The sequence below is a fragment of the Neopelma chrysocephalum genome, unplaced genomic scaffold (assembly GCF_003984885.1).
Source record: "Neopelma chrysocephalum unplaced genomic scaffold, ASM398488v2 Primary Assembly neopelma1_24, whole genome shotgun sequence".
Taxonomy (NCBI): Eukaryota; Metazoa; Chordata; class Aves; order Passeriformes; family Pipridae; genus Neopelma; species Neopelma chrysocephalum.
In genome coordinates, this window is record NW_020897693.1 from 42,166,359 (window position 1) to 42,186,480 (window position 20,122).

Sequence of the window (20,122 nt, forward strand, 5' to 3'; positions counted from 1 at the left end):
TTCCAGATGCAAACTCTTGATCTGTTTGTAAACATGAAGTGCAGTCTTTATTTCTTGTTACATTCCATTTAACTTAATATTGAACTGAAAAGGAATGTTGGAATAGCAAAAAATACTGGAATGACCTTACTTCATAAAATAAAATTTTCCAAGTAGTGTAATTATTTTTGAAACCAATCAAGCTTTATAAAAATCAGAATGTTAAACTTCCCCTATCATCAATTCATAAATTTTTAAAGAACTTTTCAAACAATCACTGTATTCAGTATGCGAAGGACAAATCTACAAGAGATAAGGAGATGCATCCTGCCCTCATCTTCTCTAATTAACCTTATTGTGCCACCAACAAATGCAACTGATTCCCTTTCAATTCACATCAGCATCATTGAGCTTATGACTTGGCCAAAGAATTAATTGTGTCTCAACTGAAAATCTCTAACTAGAAATATCATCAAAAGAAATATGATGAAAGATGTTGCCTGGTCTGTCTTTGCTGGCAAATAAGTAATTTTTTAAAAACATGTCAATTGAGTAATTTCCTGGCTGATACAAACATCTTGTCCAACATCAATGGTGTTACCTGCCAGCAGAGAGAGTCCAGGTCTGGAATGAAGATGACCAAGGTGACTTGTGATTTTGCCTGGCATGGCCTAGGTGATAGACAGCATCATCAGTACTAACATATGGACAGTCCCTTCTGCTGGTCCCCAGGGCAGGGGAGGAGAAATTATCACCTTCAACCCTCTCTGAGAGATGAGCTCTTGCTCTCCTTACTTACATATTGTGGGTATGAGACCAGAAAGATTGGAAGTCCTGTATGACATTTTGTTTTTTCTGCATATCCTTGGGTAACTTGATTCTTTAACAGCTTTACACAGGGAAAGTCAGCTGTGAATTCTTTTCTAAGGATGAAGCACCTGCTGAAGTCAAAGGTCATTTCACTGTGTACAGGCAAGTGAACATGGAGTAAGAAATTAATGATTTTAGTGATGCTTTGGTTGATTTGATTGACTGTTGTATATTTTCCCATGGAGGAAGAGGACAGAGGTGTCACTCATGTCCCCATCATCCACGGGGTGGGACAAATCTCTTTGCCTATTCACATGTATGCCAGAGAATCTCAGGGAACAGCATTTTCTCATTAAATCAGAGCAAACTCTTACCTATTAAATTATCCACTGCCCTCAAGTCAATTGTGTCACAGCAAAGCTTGTTGCCAAGTGGCAAGAAATTAAAGTGAGGATGAAATCTGCATCCCAGCAAAGAGCAGAGCTGAGCACCAAGCACATCAAGACAGAAGCATCTTTCTCCACTGTGCTAGGAGAGGAGAGCCCTGGCATCTCCTTCATTCATCTGCTTCATTCCTTTGTGACTCTCTTCTGGCTGTTCAGGGGTAGTCTTTGCACATTTACACACATTGCAATCAGTAGGGAATTTAAGCAACAGGCATAGTCCATTAGAGCAGGGGAATTGCTGCAAACTGTAGTCTTTCTCCAAGGGAGAGTAGAGTGCTCTCTGTCTCTCTGGGGGACATCCCACATGCAGTGACAGGAGTGACTTTCATAATTTACCATGACACGTGACTCAGTGCTGCAGCCGGCATAGACTGCAGCCTAGGTCTTTGCTTGTGCTGTAAAATCCTTCAAGTTGGATTTAGCAATGGCACTGAGGTCAGTTATTACATGAACATCTTCCCCTGCGCTCCATTCCCCGTGTGAACACTTCAATTGTTTGGGACTTGATCTGATGGAAGCTAATACATCTATACAGGGCACTGGATAATCTGGCAGTTTACCAAGTCCCTGTGTGGGGTGTCTCATCCACCTGTTAAATGCAGCATTTCATTTCTTTTGTGCCAGAATGCGAATCAAACTTTTAATTTTCATAAGCTTTTTTAAGACTGATGGTAAAAGAGGAAATGAGGCAGCACAAACTGCCAAGCAGAAGTGGAGTCAAATGAAATGACAGAGGGATAGAAAAATAAACTTGCAGCAGAGCTGAAAAATTGAGAGTGAGGTAAGGGCTAAGCTTCCCCTGCCACAATATCACTGGTACATCTCTGTGGTTCCATCTATTCTGTTATCAAAAAAAAATTAGCACAATAGTACAGTATTGGTAATAGGAGCAAGGTACTAAAAGGGACTCATTGCAACTTTACGTCTTGTCCCCTGCTGTTGTTAGTAAACATTACGTACAATCCTCATTCAGAATATAATGAGAGCCATCAAAAGGAGCAAGGAAATCTGGGCTAAACACAGTAAAGGGCTTTAAGAACTGCTTAGCTGGACAAGAAAAATGCTGTTTTAAAGCCAAAGCGGACTCAAAATCTGGGAGCTCAGGTTCCTTCTGCAGTCAGTGGGGATTAAGCTCTGTTATCTAGCCTGTTTATCAATAAAGTAGCTGTGTAAAAAATGTGGATGATGGAGCACTGCCTCCCCCTCCTCTAGTCATGATTAAAATACAGTGCCTCTTGACCACAGTGAGAAGCCCTCCAGGTTTAAATCCTAGGACATCAGTTGGTGATCAGCTATTTTTGATGCAGCTGAGAGATCAGTAAAGAATGAAGCTGCTCAGCCTGAGCAGTGCTGGGCACATGGTGATGCAGAGCCTGCAGCTCCCAGGAGGCTCTCAATGCCTATGGTAGAGTGCTAAGTGATTTAGGCACCTCCAGCATCAGGGGGCTTTCAAGAGGCTGTAACTTGCAATGACAGTGTGCCAAGGGATGGTGTCCAACATGGCTGTAGCCCCAGCTCCTGTTAAACCCAGGAATATATTGTTCAAGACCTCTTTCCTCTGATTACATGCTTTCTTCTAATTGACTCATGGCCCTTTATTTCTTTTGCTGCCAACTCTCCTTTAGCTTAACTGGCTCTTCGTTCTCCCTAATGTTATGACATTGCTTTATTTATAGAAAGCACTGGTATCCACTCTGGGATACTTTCTCACTAGCGGTGAGCCAGCCAAGTTCTCGTTGTCCCAGACAGGCTCTCAGTTCCCCTGCTCTGCTCAGCTCTCCCTACGGCACCTGTGTGGTCCAAGTCTGCCTTTCAGGAACACTGCATGCAGTATTTGGGAGTAGATCTCATTAAAGTCTAGTACCATGGGACATTTATACTTGCTATTATTAAGTATTATGATTATTAGCATTCTTATTATTTCAGGAGACCACTGGGAGGCTGAATAGTCAGAAAACTGCTGGATTTCCCTCTCAAAGGATAGTTGTTTTATATACTTCTTCAACATCATGGAAATCCTCCTCACGGGGCATAACACAATTAAAAGTTCCTTTGACACCAAAAGATCCTTTTAACAACATACTTCATTCTTACTGTTTGAACTAACTCTTCTAAAATAGTCAAGTGTTTCTTCATTTTCTTTTCAGGCAGCAAAAGGTAGAGAGGAAAATTGCTAAATACAAAGTATTTTAAGGTTTCCTGCTGAAAACCAGTGACAAATTGCCTAATGGTGTTACTCTAAGGCACCTGCTGTTTCCTTTACGGTAATAACAGCAACTGACACTGCCTCACTTTGCTCCTGAGCTGGGTCCAGTACCTGCAGCCAGTCACCAGCACTCAGCTGTGCAGAGGTGTGATGGGCTGCAGCTGGCACCTGATGGCAGGAGCAGCAGGTAGCGAGTCACACTGACTGGGACTCAGCCTGTGTGCCTGGTTAGCACTGTCAAGTGGTAGGCAGAGGATGAGGGAGCCAGATCCCTTCTTTGATAGCAGCATCCCAGTTTGACCCTGGGATCTACACAGCCTTACGGCTGGGAACTAGGAGCACAAACTTCTCCAGGCGACATCAAGGGACAAAATTCTTCAACTGACCAATACAATTCTGCTTGTGAAGAAAATAAGTCAGGACTGCATAGTGTTTCACATAGCTTAGCAGCATCACCACAATTGATTAATAGGGTTGTCTGCTTGGGAATTAGGTTAGGCCAAGATGACATGAAGTTGCTGAAAGGATTCACAAAGTATATGGTTCATTTCTGCCTTGCTCAGCTTGCTATTGAAGATGGGGTCTAAAGCATGCCTCTTGCACAGGAAGCTCTGAGACCTGCAAACACCAACCCTGTACCACAGACAGCAGGTCTGCTGAGCCTGCAGAGGAGGGCTGTGATACTTAGATGGCTCCACTACATTACCCCGGCAAGCACAGACTGGACTGAGAGTGACTATAAGCATTCCGAGCCTCCTGAGCCCCGTTTCCCATTTCCATCATTGGCTGTTAGCTCTGTTTTGCTCCTGGTTCCACACAACCATATAACACTAAGGTGGAGCCAACCTGAAGAAACCTGCCTGGACAAATTGCAGCCTACTGGCCTTGCTTAGCACTTTTCTCAGACCACATAGGCATATTCTCAGGCCTCAGAATTTGGGTTTTGACTATGGTTGGATTCTCCACCTCCCAGTGACTGTGGATCTTGCCCTGAAATGGCTCGACAGCACATGCTTGCATGGGAGAAATGTGGATAAGACACATTTCTGAACTTCTGCTTCCACCCTTTTGTGAGTGACACAGTCTGTATTTCTCCATTTCTTTATTAGAGGATTAGAATTGCAGTAGAAGAGGCTCCAGACTGTTTTATAGCTCAATATTTTTTAGCAAATTGGTTGTGACCCCTGTAGCCCCATGCAAGAAAACCAAGAGGGTTGTAATATGTTTAAACTTTTATTACACTATAAAATGAATACAGTCCTGCTCCCTGACCTGCCCGCCCCTCATGTCTAAGGTCAACTATGCTCTGTCAGCTTCTCCAAACAAGCAAATCAGTCCAACAAGCTTTGATACTTTTTTCTCTTGTTTTTATAAAAAATATACTGGAGTCAAGGGAATATTTGTGTTAGAATGAGGGGGGCTACCATCCAGTGGAGGCTGTTAAACATAGATCCAGCTTGCAGAAGGCTAATTGGGTGTAGATAAACCCATTTGTGTTTTAATGCTGTATTTAAAGACTTAGGTGAATTTCTTTTAAATAAATCACTGTTGGGTTGTTTACACACAGGCGAAGGACTTGTTTATCATTACTAAAATCTCTAATCCTGCTGAGTTACACATACCTTAGAGATGATGCGTTAAATGCATTTTCATAAATGCGTCTCAAATCCTATTCAAATTCTTTTTAGCATTTCAGGTCTTTGGGTTTTCAGCCCAGTCTCAATCTGGAGTGATAATTTTGCACCAAAAGATTTACCAGACAGAGCTATTTAACACCTAGTCAGGTGTTAAGCCTATAAATAGTTTATCTCTTGGCAAGATTTAGACCTTGAGCCATGAAAAGTCACTGGCTTGTTTTCACTGTGAGGTCAAGTCTCTTTAAGGAGTAGCCTGTTTAAAGGACACAGAAGCCCCCCTGCAGACTTAAAAAAAATTACAAAACATAAAAAACCCTACAAAACCCAAGCCAAAACTTAAACCAAAGAGCTTTTTTTATAAACCATTTCACTCATTGGTGTGTAGTCTCACACTGAATCGATTTCCTTGTGGGAATAGAGAGTCCCACTGTATTCATTCTCTACTGATGGAGCAACACCTTACTTGGTGAAGAGTTTTCCTCCTTTCTGTCTTTATCATCATGTTTTCCAGAAATTAGATTCTCTGGGATTAGAATTTTAAAGCTCTTTGACATGAAATCACTTCGACTGTGCTGTCTTGTTTTCTTACCTTTCACATTCTCTAAGTAGAATAGGGTTGTTTCCTTTTGTCAGACTTTCACCAGCACAGGCACTTTACATAATTTTCTGGCACCTCAATCTAGCCCATGCTTTGGACTCAGCAGATTAAGTAGCAGTCCCTCCTGTTCAGGTAGGGGTGAGAAAGAAGACACAGTGTGGTTTTGCCACAGGAGTCTATTTCAAGGCTTCTTCAAAGTTGCAGGAAAACCTGCAGGCGCATCTGAAAATGTGAAACTCCCACATTTGAAAACTGGCAATTACAAAGGAATCCCAATTTCTATTTTTGGAATTCTTCACTGTTGAGATGATCTCCAGATGTGGTAGAGGGGAGCAGGCTGAGAGCTGAGATACGAGTGCTCCTAATTAGTCATCTTGAATCAATTCCCGCTACTAGACACACTCCTCAGAAGTGAGATTAGGTTGTTATGCAGAAGTCCTGATTCTTTGTGGATTTTGTAAGGTGTAGTCACTTCCTCAGAGATCCATGAGAATCATATATCCCACAGGAAGAAATCTGCACATCAGCAGGATTTAGCTCCTACCATGACAAGAAAGGACCATTAGGTATATGTGACAGATGGTAGGTGGCACCTCTATCCACTTTGTGGTCCATTTGCCTTCTGTCCTTCGACCGATTATTTGGAACTTATTGGGGAACTCAGGGTAAGAGGAAACACAAGACAGCTACAAACCAGAACTTGATAAAGAATTTAGTCATCCTGTCAGATGACCACAAAAAGAAGCCAGTATGACCTTGAAGCCATGCTATGGGAACCTGATAGCACAAAAATCATGATGTTACTAAGCATGTTATTTATGGTTTATAGGATGGTATGTAGGTCAAGTCACACCACCTAAAAATTAAATCCTTGGTAGTGAATTCCATCTTCTTGCAAGAATTCTTTAGGGCTCAGACTCACATATAACAGCTGAGGAGGAGAATGTTTCTCCAGTTATTGCTGACCATAAATATAAAATATATCCCCCTCATTTGAACAGGGTAGGAAAAAATCCCTTTTGTCAAATGAGTGGTGTCAGTGGCAACTGCACAGCCTGGATACCCTCCCTGTTGGAATCTCTCATGGATATCAAGTGGGTTCCTGGAGGGAGGCCAAGTGCAATTCAGGCCACGATGATACACAAACATGGTGACTGAAGCTTATTTTTGAGCCATGTTTACAAAATATTGCTACTGAGGCTGATTTCTATGGTTAAAAGAATACTCACAATATTTTTGGTTAAACTAATCACCCTTATTCATTATTTAATTGGTATAAATTGAGAAACCATGTCCTTGCTGGGAGAGAAGGCAGTCCCAAAAAGCCTGTCTCCTACTATCATTGCCCTGGATCTGATCGATACTCCAGGCCAGGTCCGAGGGAGGCTCCAGTGGTGCCCATTGGGTGTGGGTTGTGTCCGGGTGGCACTACTCCTGGCACTAACCTTTCTGCTCAGCAATGGCTGAGTGGTGATGCCAGAGCTGCTCGATGGTTACCTCAGCGTTGATGGTGAGAGAAGGAAATGGTCCTGCCAGCAAAGGCAAAGCTGCACAGCCCCTTGCAGAACCTTGGTGCTTGGGGACCAGCCCAGCCTACACTCGTCCCTGCCCAGCCCCAGAAGCAGGCTTGGTAAATTTGCAAAGACTCTTCTAGTCACTAAGAAAGCCACTTGGTAACTGAAAGCCGTTGCAGCCAACAATTGTTCTGCAAGCGAGAGACACAACAGTGGGTCAGCTTTCTGCACTCTTCATCCAGATGCTGATGAGTGAGTTTTCCCACTCCAGATGAAGGGCAGCATCTTCTGGAAAAAAAACAAAGGTGGAGCTACACACCAGCCAGGAGAAAGGTCACTTCAGACAGCAGGTGAGCAGGTTGCATGAGGCCAGAGAGAGTCACAGGGAGGAAATGGGGACAGGGACAAAAGCGTTAGTGTCATTGGGCAGCTGCCAGAAGAAAAAGATGGTCTCCCAAAGGGATTTGTACTGGGCCGAACCCCAGCGAGTTGCCCTGCTCACCAGGCACTCTGGCAAATGCAGTACCATCCAGACCAGCAGTTATTCCAATGGCAGCAGGAGTACAAACAGCCAGGAACAAGAAGCTCCAAACTGTCTCTCAGCTCTACAAGCAAGCTACAAAGAGACTGGGAAAAGGTCACATAACACCATGTTTCAATTTCCCCACAAAGAGCAATATTTCTCTATCTCTCACTTTTTTTCTGAAAGTAAGTAGATATATTAAAGAACCAAAATACTGGGGGAAAGGTTTTAAAAAGGGCTACATATGATCAGCAGCACATTCACCTATGCACTTGTGGTATGCACATTGCACTAAGCATAGTTCCACTTGCTGCCAGTCTGCAACATTAACAACATTAATGGATTCAGCTCCTTTTAGGTGATCTGACAACAGACAGGCTATAAAGCCAGGACAGGGAGACTTGTACTTCTTGGCCGAGATATGTCACAACATGTTCTTCAAAGCCGATTTTTCAGGATTCAGCCCCTGGGAATGTAAACCCGAGGAGCAGAGTATCGTTGGAGAAAGCCATAGAGCATGCAATCTGCTAGGATAAATAAATCCACTTGGAGATGTCTAAGCTTAGCTATATATGGACATTTCTAGAAAGTGGGAACTGCCATGGTTTTCCCATTAATATTTCAAGGGTTTTCTCCAGCCTTTTCCAAAGCCCTGTATTAAAGTGGTTTAGCAGAATAATCCTGTCTTAACAGAGTGATAACAGAGACATGGAGAAGTGCTTGGTCAGAGGAGGAGCCAGTGAAAGGGCCAATAATAGCACCCAGACAGTTCCCAAGCTGTTACCGCTTTGGGTTTAACTCTGAACCTTGCCTCAGGTCTCTCAATCTTCAGTTGAAATCCTGGCCCTACTGAGACAAGACAAATTACTTTACTTTGCAAAAATAAAGAGAGAGGAGGAAATCAGTTGAGCTTCATGGTCTCAAATCTGAGATTGTGGACCTAGTCTGTATCTATGTGCATTTCTTAACAAGGACAAGAAATCCTAATTGTAGTACATGTTAATAACAATACATAATCCCAGTACTGGCCAGGACTAGTTAATGATGTACAGAAACACACTCCTTCACTTATTCTGATCCACCCTGCCTGCATTCCTGGCTACAGCATGTGCCTGCAACGGACAGCACAGCCCCATGACAATACTATGGTGTTGGGCACGAGCTGAGGACAGCAGAGCTGTAAATTCAAATCCTGTAGATTAGGAGGTTACTTAAGGCAATTAATGGTTTCCTGCAGAGGAATTCCCTCTTTTTCCTTGCCAGAGTTCACTTTTGAAAAAATTCATATCATACACTTAGAGACACGGACTGATGAACCTGGAACATTGCCATTTGGAGCTGGAGACCAGACTCAGTGCAAGATGCTTCAAAGAAGGCACAAAACAAGCTGGTGGTGGGTAGTGGTGGAATAATACAATGTGGTGATAAAAAGTGGAAAGCATCCACATGGCACTATTTTAGATGCATGTACTGCTGCTTCAACCCATTAAAACTGCAAACCTCAGCATTAGGATAGCTGTTTTTTTTAACCAGTTCTTCTTCTAATGCTCCTTTTCATTGCTTTTCCATGCATATCCAACTTTCCAGATGTAATTGCTGCATAATAGAAACACACTGGTAATAGAAAATATTGACATTTCACTGGTTGTGCTAGGAATCAGTGGGACCAGTGCACACTTTGGTGCACTCTGACTCAGAGCATCCAACTTTGAAATCAGTGCAGAACTCCTCATTTTAGTTCCTTCTTCTCTGGGAAAAAGAAGGTGTTATAAAATGGACAAATTATTACCTACCAGAACACCGTGCAGGTGGAAGAGCAGAGGCTCTCCAGGGACAGATGATGTGAGCAGGAATGGGGGAATAAGAAAGGGCAAGATGCAAACCCAGCATCACAGAGTTCATGATACCATGACAGTACTTTGGTACTGGCCAGTAACACACACACTGTGCTGTGTTATCACAGCATCCATCACTTTGTATGAGAAATTATTCATTACCTATGAAACACAGGGGCTCCACTAACTTATGCATGGTGAATAGCTTACCCAGGATTTCCATTGACATAACAGCATGTTCCATTCAGTTTTTCTGCAAGCTGCCAAATCTCGACACTAGGGCAAGCTTGATAGAAAACACTACCTAATCAGAAAGGAAGCATCTGACATTGCTTTGCACCAGGTTGCAGTGAACTAAACCCCTGAATTGTTCCTTACACTCATCTAAACAGAAGAGCAGGTTGCTAAAGTTTTGTTTCCTAAGAGTCATGTCATTAGGCACTCCTAAGTGACTCACAAGCAGATGAAGCTGGAGGCACTCATTGCAGGCAGCATGAAGTTCTTTCAGATCTAGCATCAAACTTGTCTTTTGTCTCAGTTCAAAGGTAGCATCAGTTTTAATAGCTCAAACCACTCCTCAAGATCAGCCCTCCTTGAGTCACAAAGAATTATCCACCTAGTAAAAGCCCTGTGTGACAGCAGCTGAGTACTGGTCATGCCCCATGTTTATTGCCAAAGTCAACAAGGAGTGGTATTGGTGCCAAGGATGCTAACCTGTAGGACAGCTAGGCAAAGAGTAGTAAGAGCTTGCACTGGTGTCTCTGGCAGGTGTGGAGCTGTGTCCAGAGTGCGCAGTTAGATTCACACATGCTCTCCAAAACGTCCCACCACTGTGCTGCAGATCCTGCTCCCCTCTCACCTTGTGAATCCTAAGCCACTCCCTGGGGAGCTGCTGAAGCAGGGCTTGGTACTGCCTCGACCTTGCTCTTACCCAGGCACTGCCATGTGATGTAATTTGGTCTCTCAACCTGACAACAGAGACCTGGGTAAGCACTTGTGGTGAGAGGCTTGTTTCTGGTCCCCCCATGCTCTCCAATGAGGGTATGGTAATGACTGCTCTTCATCCAAAGCATGAGCCAATGGGCTGGAAAGCACTGGGCTGCTCAGCAGACTGCACTGAATAATGTTTTGAATGAAAATTTCTTCTGATCACACAGAAGATGGAAGTAACACCTTTTCTCCAGTTGTATCACAGCCCCATGTCCAGTCAGTCCACTGGTAAATAACAATTGCTTCTTTCAGAAAAGCAAGATTTAACAGTTAATTCATAGAATGGAATGAAATGGAATGGGTTGGAAGGGTTGGAAAAGACCTTACAGATCATCTTGTTTCAACTCCCCCTGTCATGGACAGGGACACCTTCCACTAGACCAGGTTGCTCAAAGCCCCATCCAATCTGACCTTGAACATCTTCAGGGATGGGGTGTCCACAGCTTCTCTGGGCAACCTGTTCCAGTGCCTCATCACCCTTACAGGGAAGAATTTCTTCCTTATTGAATACTGACCTCTTTCAGCTTAAAGCCATTACCTCTTGTCCTATTCCTACATGCCCTTGTAAAAAGTTCCTCTTCAGCTCTCCTGTAGCCCCCTTTAGGTACTGGAAGGTGCTATAAGGTCTCTCTGGAGCCTTCTCTTCTCTGCCTGAACAACCCCAACACTCTCAGCCTGTCTTCATAGGAGGCATGCTCCAGTCCTCTTGATCATCCTTGTGTCCCTCCTTTGGACTTGCTCCAACAGGTCTATGTCCTTCTTATGTTGGGGCCCCAGAGCTGGACGCAGTACTCCAGGTAGGGTCTCAAGAGAATGGAGTACACAGGGAGTATCACCTCCCTTGGCCCGACTCAGTCACCCCAGATTCTGCTAAGTTCCACATTTCAGATTTTTGGATGATTTTGTGATACTATAGTTACTATACATAGTGCTGCTGTATAGTTAAAGACCTGGAATGAACCAGTACCTCTGTGATTTCTACAGATATAAATAAAAACCCGAATAAAACCACCAAAACCATATCACCTGTGCTTATTTGGAGAAGGACACAGATTTTCCTTTGGTGTTGAAAGCTCAAGTCAATAGCGTTTGGAAGCTGATGCTGTTTGATAAGTAAGAATTATCAAAGCTCATTTCACAGCTTTGAAACCTTTAAAAACATCCCCTTTATAACAAACGACCCTACAACCAACCAGGACCAAGTCAGAAGAACAATCAACAGCAAACCAAGTTGTACAGTAAAATAAAAAAGAAAATAAGAACGTGCCTAAAGACATGAGGAAGGCAAGTGTTCCTGTTGCTGATGTATTAAGAGAAATGATTGCAGAACAGTTTATGCATGTGAAGCATGACCCTGGTAACTGTCCAGTTCAGTCAGCTGAGGGACAGTGTCCTTTGCCAATGGAAGGGACAGACAACGCCACAGAGCTGTGCAAGGTTTCATTTACCATGGATAGCATCATGAGTACCTTGTCTGAATCAGCCTTACTGGGACTTAAAAAGCAGGATTTAGAAGTGACTGGATGCATCCTACACTTTCGGGATGCCTCTGCCCATCTCTTTACTCCAAGTGTCGTCACTCAAGACTGTTACCTGGGTCTCTCCTCCCATGTTTATCATTGTGCAGAAGAGAGCCCAAAGCATCAGGCACATGGAAAATGCTGTCATGCTCCAGCCCCAGAGTGAATCTTTTTAACTTGGTAACTGTTAATAGGCACTGCTAATGCTGAAACTGCTTTTGAATGTAAACAAGACTTTCCAAAATTGTGGGGTTTGATAGAAAATGAAACTGACCTTTGAGAGACTATAACAGATATGTAAATACCTGGAAAATGGAAGTCACAGGGTCTTTAGACTAGAGTTGAACTTTGCTCCCTGTATTCTTCAGCTTTCCTAGAGGTCAGGATCACCCGCTCTCCCCCAAGGAGCAAGGCCAGCACCTCCCAGGGCGAGGAGGCTGAGGGGTCATCTCAGGATCTCAGCTCTAAGACGAGAATGACAGCTGCAAATGTAAAATGTGACTTTTCAGAGGCATGACAGCTCCTGTTTTGACTGCAGTCTTTCATGTTTTCAGAAATTAAGTCAGAATTTTCCACTAAATGAAACATTTCCATTTCAGCAACAATTTCCCTCGCTTCCCCTCTCCTACCAAAATGCTTGAAAGGAGTTCAACTAAAACTGTAAACTGCCACATACAATTTTTATTTTCTAATTTTTTTTCTTTAGGCCACCTAAGGCCCCTTTTCTGTAAGAAAACCAAATGTTTGGAGTTGCTGTAGTCTTTCTTTCTGTGACAGGCTTACAAGGGCAGAATGGTGCCCATGCTGAACTTGGTTCCTCTGGTGGAAATCAGAAGCCCTGGAAGGACAAAATTCAGAAACGTTTCATTTCACCTCTTTGCACCTGCCTGTGCATTGTGTAAAATGCAACCAAATTACATCGGCCCCAAGCAGCTCTGGGTGCAGGACAGTGGCAACCAGGTGTTTCTATTCCTCACCTACAGTTCCCTACCACCTTCTTCCAGCTCCCAGGGAGATTCCTGCCTTCAGCTGCTCATCATTGCCCACTGCAGGGACATGCTTTTAATGCCAGCCTAGGTCATTACCCTCTTGAGCAAATCGGGATTCAGCTGCTCCAGCTTCTTCAGGGCAGCCCAAAAGAGGGTAGCAATGTCACCTATGGGTCGTGCCTGTGGATTGCCCCATTGCAGCCCCATTGCACATACCCAGATTCCCATGGCCCAACTGCTGGGCCATGAAGATCTACAAACAGATAACCAGTATAAATGGAGAGTTGGTCTCAGCTTGCGTGAGCATCACAATTAGGAATCTACAGAGTGTAAGTACCAATGATTGAAGCATCTGAGTGAGCTTTCCCAAAGGAGAAACTCAGAAAAAGCATTTGCTGAGACCATTTACCAACAAAAGTGCGGAGACTTAAACAATCCTTGTTTCAGGTAGGAGGCAAATAAGGAAAACAATCCAGAACTGCTGTGTCTGAACAGCTTTGGGACAGTAACAGGGTTTGTCCATCTGAGCACAAAATGCCCATCCTTGCTGTCAAGACCCACATCTGCTTCCTTCACACCATGGTTTTGTCCAGAACAACCTTGATCATTGTCATCCCCAGGACTGACAGATTCTGAGGATTTAAGTGAGGTTAAAGCCTAGTCTGCTTCATCATCTTTGTTACTGAGATAAATGAGTTACCAAAAAAATGCAAGTTCGTGCCAAGTAAAAGAGGCAACGGAAGATTTACAGATATGTAAACTTGGCCTGGGACACCTCTCGTGGAGGTTAACGGAATACAGGCAATTGCACTGGTGGTTCACAATTACTCTGGTCACAGTCTCTTATGTTTCTTTGGCTGCAGAGGCCCAAGTCTGGCTCCTGGGAGAGGGGAGGATGCGGGAGGCTCAGACTGGCCCAGGCTGCCTCCTGCTTTCCCAGCGCATCGGTGCCACCCAGCGTCTGCTCCGCCTCACTGCCGACATGTCCCATTGGAGCAGCCCAGGGCTGCGGCAAAGACAGTCTGGAAAGTGATGGATTCGCTAATAGCACGAGTTTACCTGGGTGAAGATACACGTGACGCGGAAGACGCACAAACTCTATTGTATCCATAGGCGTGCGGTCTTTGCGGCATTATACACAGGGGAGAGATGAATGCTGGTCAGTTATTTCATAGAACCATTAAGTGGCTTGGGTTGGAAGAGACCTTACAGATCATCTCGCTCCAGCCCCCCTGCCATGGGCAGGTTGCTCAAAGCCCTGCATCCACAGCTTCTCTGGGCAACTTGTTCCAGTGCTTCACCACTCTCACAGTAAAGAATTTCTTCCTAATACCTAATCTAAATCTATGCTCTTTCAGTGTAAAGCCATTATCACTTGTCCTATCCCTACATGCCCTTGTAAAAAGTTCCTCTCCAGCTTTCTTGTAGGCCCCTTTAGATACTGGTCTTTGGAAGTTCTTCCTGCCCATGGAAGGGGGGCTGGAACTTGATGATCTTTAAGGTCCCTGCCAACCCAAGCAATTCTGTGGTTCTATGTTTTCATCTAAAAAGTCATCATACTCCACAGCACAGAGGAAAGAAACAAACTAAAACCAAAATACAACCTTAAATAATCCCTCCCCAAATCCATCAATTTCATTTAGTCTGAATTTTACTATTAACTGTTTAAGCAAGACACCAGAATTTTGAATCCTTTTTCCAATCCAATAGAAGCAATAGAGCATTTTATCTGACATCGTATCTGTGCAACTTCAGAAGACCAAAAAAAGGCTTATGGATTACAGAACAATCCCCCTCTGATGTTTGCAGAGGATCAGTACACACTGAAACATGGAGCCTGCTGCCTCCTGCAGGAGACAGGATAGTGGCCTACAGAGGCCAGACATAGCACGTGCCAGTGGGAAGGTGACGGGAAGAGCAGTCAGCATTTTGCTCTGCTCAGCAGCAAGGTATTCCAACTGTCCAGGAGATAAATGTGGGAGGTTTCGGCAATATAAATAGCTATTGCGTTAGCACCGGATTAACAGGAGAAAGGCCAAGCTTAATCCCTCTCTTAACATGCTCCTGCATGCTGGGAAAAGGCCTCATAAAGAGACTCTTTCCAGAGATGAGCTGAGAGGTAGGTACAGAGCATTTTGCTTGAAAGAGGAAGACACTGAAGGAAAATACGTCACCCAGAGTAGGAATCTCCTAGCATTAGTGACTAAAATTCAAACAGCACTGTCCTATTTTGTTTTTTTTTTTTAAATCATGTTAACAAGAAATAACATCTTAGATGTTGCTCCATTATTGTTTTCATGAAGTGAACTATCAGCAATGTAGATGTTATGAGTATTTATCATCTTTCAGGACCTCTCATTGTCTTCTCAATCACTGTAGTGCAACAACACCTGGCAAGACTTGCTTTCAGTGCAATAGTTGAAAAAATAAATATAAGGAAAGCTGCAAATGAAAAGAGGAGAGAGGGATTGTTATTGTGATAATGCCTAGGGAAGAAGGGCAGAAAGTTGGGTGGTAACTACATGCAGTGGTGAGGGACTTCGAGACACAAGATGCTGAAGAGGAGAGCAAGGCTCTTCCTTTCATCTTAAGGGATTTCATTTCCTTCTTACAAGGAGAAGGCAGGATTCCACAAGAAGGATAACCATGGCTTGTGCAGCAGCATCACTCTGGTCAAGTTTTGTATATGGGACAAAACAGTATCTCCATAAGAGACCTCTGTGTGAAACTAGTAAGGGAGTTAATCACCATACTAGATTTACCCCCAGTGCATCCACTGCTACAATGTGCTGTGCACTTTATAATCCAACAGCAAAGTGAATTTTTTTTACTTAAAATTCAGTGCTGGCTAAGCAAAAATGCACTATCAGATTTGCCAGGATGGATAAAGCCAGTGGCTAATGCAGGGAGATCTGTTTATTACTCACAACAGCTGCAGCCTTTTGAATTTGATGGTTTCCTCCCAAAACTTGAGAAAAGTTTTTGAAGGATCACGGAATTTTTGTGCAAAGGGCCTGATATTTACCATTCACCAGATAGTAACTGAGGAAGATGCCTGTCTATCCCCTAGACACCACACAGCCTGCTGAACAAACAGGGTTTTAAAATGATGAATGATTTGGCACCCGAAAAGGCTCAGACTTAGGGGACTTGAACAATCTTTTGCTCAATGCTTGTTAAGCAATGGCACACAGGAGCTTGGTCTGCACCTGGCAGTTCTGGCTGTATTAATAGTATTGGATCAGTAACTAATGAGAGCTGTCAGGAATCAGCAGGCACTGCTTATAAAGCTGTCACTTGAATCCAGTTCCCCCCACACACACTCTAAGGTATTGAATCAATTTTTCTAAATGAGTGTTTACTTTTCACATGAACTCATCTGAAAAATTATTTTGATAGCTTAAAAACAAAACAGAGAGGGAGAACATGCAGTTCTAGCAATTGCAAGGTCACAAAAAATTTTTTTCTTGAACTTCCTCCTCCCTAACTCCTCTGCTTTGGCCATTTGGTAGAGCAAAGCACATTTACCAGCCCTGCGTGTACCTGTGTCCAGCCCATTAGTCCTCTGTTGGGGAACAATGCCATATATTCAAATGCCTGACTTGCTTTTCAGAGCATATGAAATGGTCATAAATATAAGTATGCTAAAGAGCAGGAATGTTTATTTATGGCATCAATTGCCCAGAAGTGGAACCAGTATCTCATGGCTGTTTGTTCTTGCACCATAACCCAGCTCTGGGAGGCATCATTCATTGTGAACTGAGTTCTGGTTTCACCATCTGTGTATAAGGAATAGCTTAATTAAAACGCAGGAGTAACAAAGACAGCTTCCACTGATATACAGTAGATAAACCTTTCTCAGTCAGAATGATGCCTTACAAGAGGCAGCTTTCCCAGTCTAGGTTTTTGGTTCATTGTTTGGTTTTTGTTTTGATAAGGCAACTGCAGTATAATGTGAATGCAGTATAATGGAAACTGCAAACATTTTCTTTATTCCAAGCAGAAAGTTGTCCCTAGCTATTGTAACACCCAGATTTTTGTGTAGAGAGAAATTTTGGGATAAATGGTGGTACCTTTTTCTAATTAAAAAGTCTCTGATAAATGTTACTCAATGTTTACCTTTGTTCTCTCATTGTTCATATTTGAAATAGAAGAAAACAACAGGGAATTTTAACTTGATATATCAGGTCTTGATTCCCTTCTTTTTTTTCTTTTTTGCCAATGAATCAATTTAATTTTTGTTGTCCTTCGGTGGGAAATAGGAAAAAAAAAAAGGTAAGACCATATCAGGAATCTTGTTTAAAGGCTTAACGGAAGGTGCATTTTTTTGGCTGAGATATAGTTGAGATAGAACACTGAGATTTTGTTTCTTTTGAAATCTGTGATGGCAACAATTTTTCCAGCTCCCTTTTGTTTATAATTTGGTAAACAAATACTTAATTTCTTTAATGAGACAAAGAACTCCTGAGGGAAGGGAGCTAATGACAGTACTTGTTCTTATATATGTAGTTTAACTGGCTAAAAGGTCACATTGTATATTTGTATACACACATATAACTGAAACACTAGAAAATAGAATTTTGAAAGCTTCTGTGATAAAAGCAACATACTTTCCAGTTATGTTTATACATGTATATATGTGCAAGAATAAACTTTTTTCCCAGCTGGAACTTATGAGATTTTGAAAACTTAAGAAAAGAAAGAAAATTAGTGAGAAATATTTCAGCAAATTTAATTCTCACAAGTTTTTTTTAACTTGCCAAGAAAACAACACTGTGAGGTCCTCAGAACTGAGACAATGGAAATTACCTCACTTGAGCCAGTTAGAAGTAGCACTGTAAGAAACAGTAATATATTACACCTTATACCTTATTCCTGTGTTATAGAAGAGATTTAATTATTCTCTCTAAATAGACTCATTTAGCATTAGTTGCTTAGCACTAGTAACTAAAGCACATGAAGCTCTGGGCTGCAAGAGGTGACTGAGAGTAAGCTTTTTGAGAAAACTAAGGCTGCTAACAGAACTAGCTGAATCCAGCAGATGTGAGTGAAATGAAGAAGATAAGGATGAAGGAGACAATTTCAAGAGAATGAGGTAACTTCAAAAGAAGATCCACCCAGTAATAACAAAAACCAGTAAGAAATCAAGAGACCACCAACTAGAATTAAGTGACTGGACTTGTGGATTGAGTGATGGGTGGTACAGGTGTAATTGAGGGGCATGATCTGGGTAGGGGTACCTCCAGGTTTTGGTATTCCTGCAGCAGAATACAGCCAGTATCTGTTTGCATTTATGTGGAAAGGTCAACAACTAACATGGACTCTCTTGCCCCAAAGGTTCACTGGGTCTCCTATAATATTATCCTATTTGTTTAAAGATGACTTGAAAGATATTATGAGGATTTTCAGGCACAGTAGGATACTGCAGACTCTGGGTCCTGGGGCAGAAGCTACCAAGGCAGAGGGAGTGGGGCCTATACAGTGGAGTCCCAAGAGAGAAAAGGATTTCTGAAGTATAAAAGGATCTTTAGCTTCTGCTCTGGCACTGGGATTGCTGGATTACTCCAAATCCTTTGCACTATGGGTGCGTGAGAACAAAGGAGTAGCGAGTGCAGTCCTTGCTCAATAGCACGGTCACACCGCCGCCCTGTGGCTTAGCACTCAGCTCAGCTGGATCCTGTAGGGGCGGGGAATAACTTGCGTGAAAGCAACAGCAGGAACAGTGACTATCACAGAAAGAAGCAGACCACTAAGCCCGGGTCACCCAACAACCCTGTATGTCCAGCATGAAGAAAAACTGATTTTTAAGCAACATGTTACGCAAGCATTGTCCCCACAAAGGGCACATCACTATGTATTAATGATTTTAAATTAGGATAATATTACTTTAAAAAGATGTAATATTCTGAATCCAGCAATTTTACTGTCTGTTCCTTACAAAGATGAGCCCCACTGGGACTCTGCTAAGGTAGTGTTTCACTCCAATTGCATACAGGAAGATCTTCAGGATCAGCCTCTAGAGAACTCAGATCTAACCCTTTTCACTGACAGATCTTTATACTATGTGAATGGAAAATGATACATGGGCTATGTAGTAGGAAGAAACCTAGAGGTACTTGAAGCAGAACCTCTACAAACCTTGATGAGTACCCAAGGGTCTGAATTAACTGCGTTAGCAAGAGCAGCCTGGTGGGGACATCAGCTGCATTTATTCTTATTGCAGATAAGTTTTTGGAGTGTGTCATGCAATGGGTATGCTACGGAAAGACTGACGTTTTCTAACCTCAGCAAGAAAGAGTATTCCTAACGGAACTGAAATCTGAATGCTGTTGAAAGCTATTCAGCTTCCAATGGAAATTGCTGTACTATACTGTCCAGCTCATACAAAAGGATACAGCAAAAGTGGAACAAATAATGAATCAGCATATAAAGCAACTAAAGCTGCTGCCCACCAACCTATAATGAGTGTGCCACCATAATAACTCCCTCTGCTTATGGTTGACCAGAAATCAATAATCCAGCCCAAATATAGGCAGAGAATACCCTGGAAGAACGGGCTCAATGGAAAAGTTGTGAGGCTGTGAAAGATGAAACTGGAATTTGGACTACTGGGAGATAATCCATTTTACCAAGAAAGTATTTAATGACTTTGGCTATGTGGTTTCATAAAACACATGGAGAGATGATGGCCTCTAGGAATAGTGCTATGAGGTAGTAGAAATACTTCTTTCCACCCTCTGGGGTTGTCACCAGCAGAAATGTTTTGGCAGGCACTTAACTGTATCTGCAACCTTTGTCCCTGCTACAACCAGACTCTTAGATGAACAAGTTACCAAATTTGTACTGAGGATACAAACACACCTGCAAGAAAAGAGGGCCAGATGATTTCAACCTTTTTTATTATTGGATTGTCTTGTATACCTTAAGATACCAGAATGGTTACTCCAGTTCAGGTATTAAACCCTTTCTTGTATATATGTTTTGGTTCTCTTTGTTTTCTAGAACACAAGGACCAAGGAAAAAATTCCAAGAGAATGAGGTAGCTTCAGAAGGCCAGCCCAGCAACAGCGAAAAC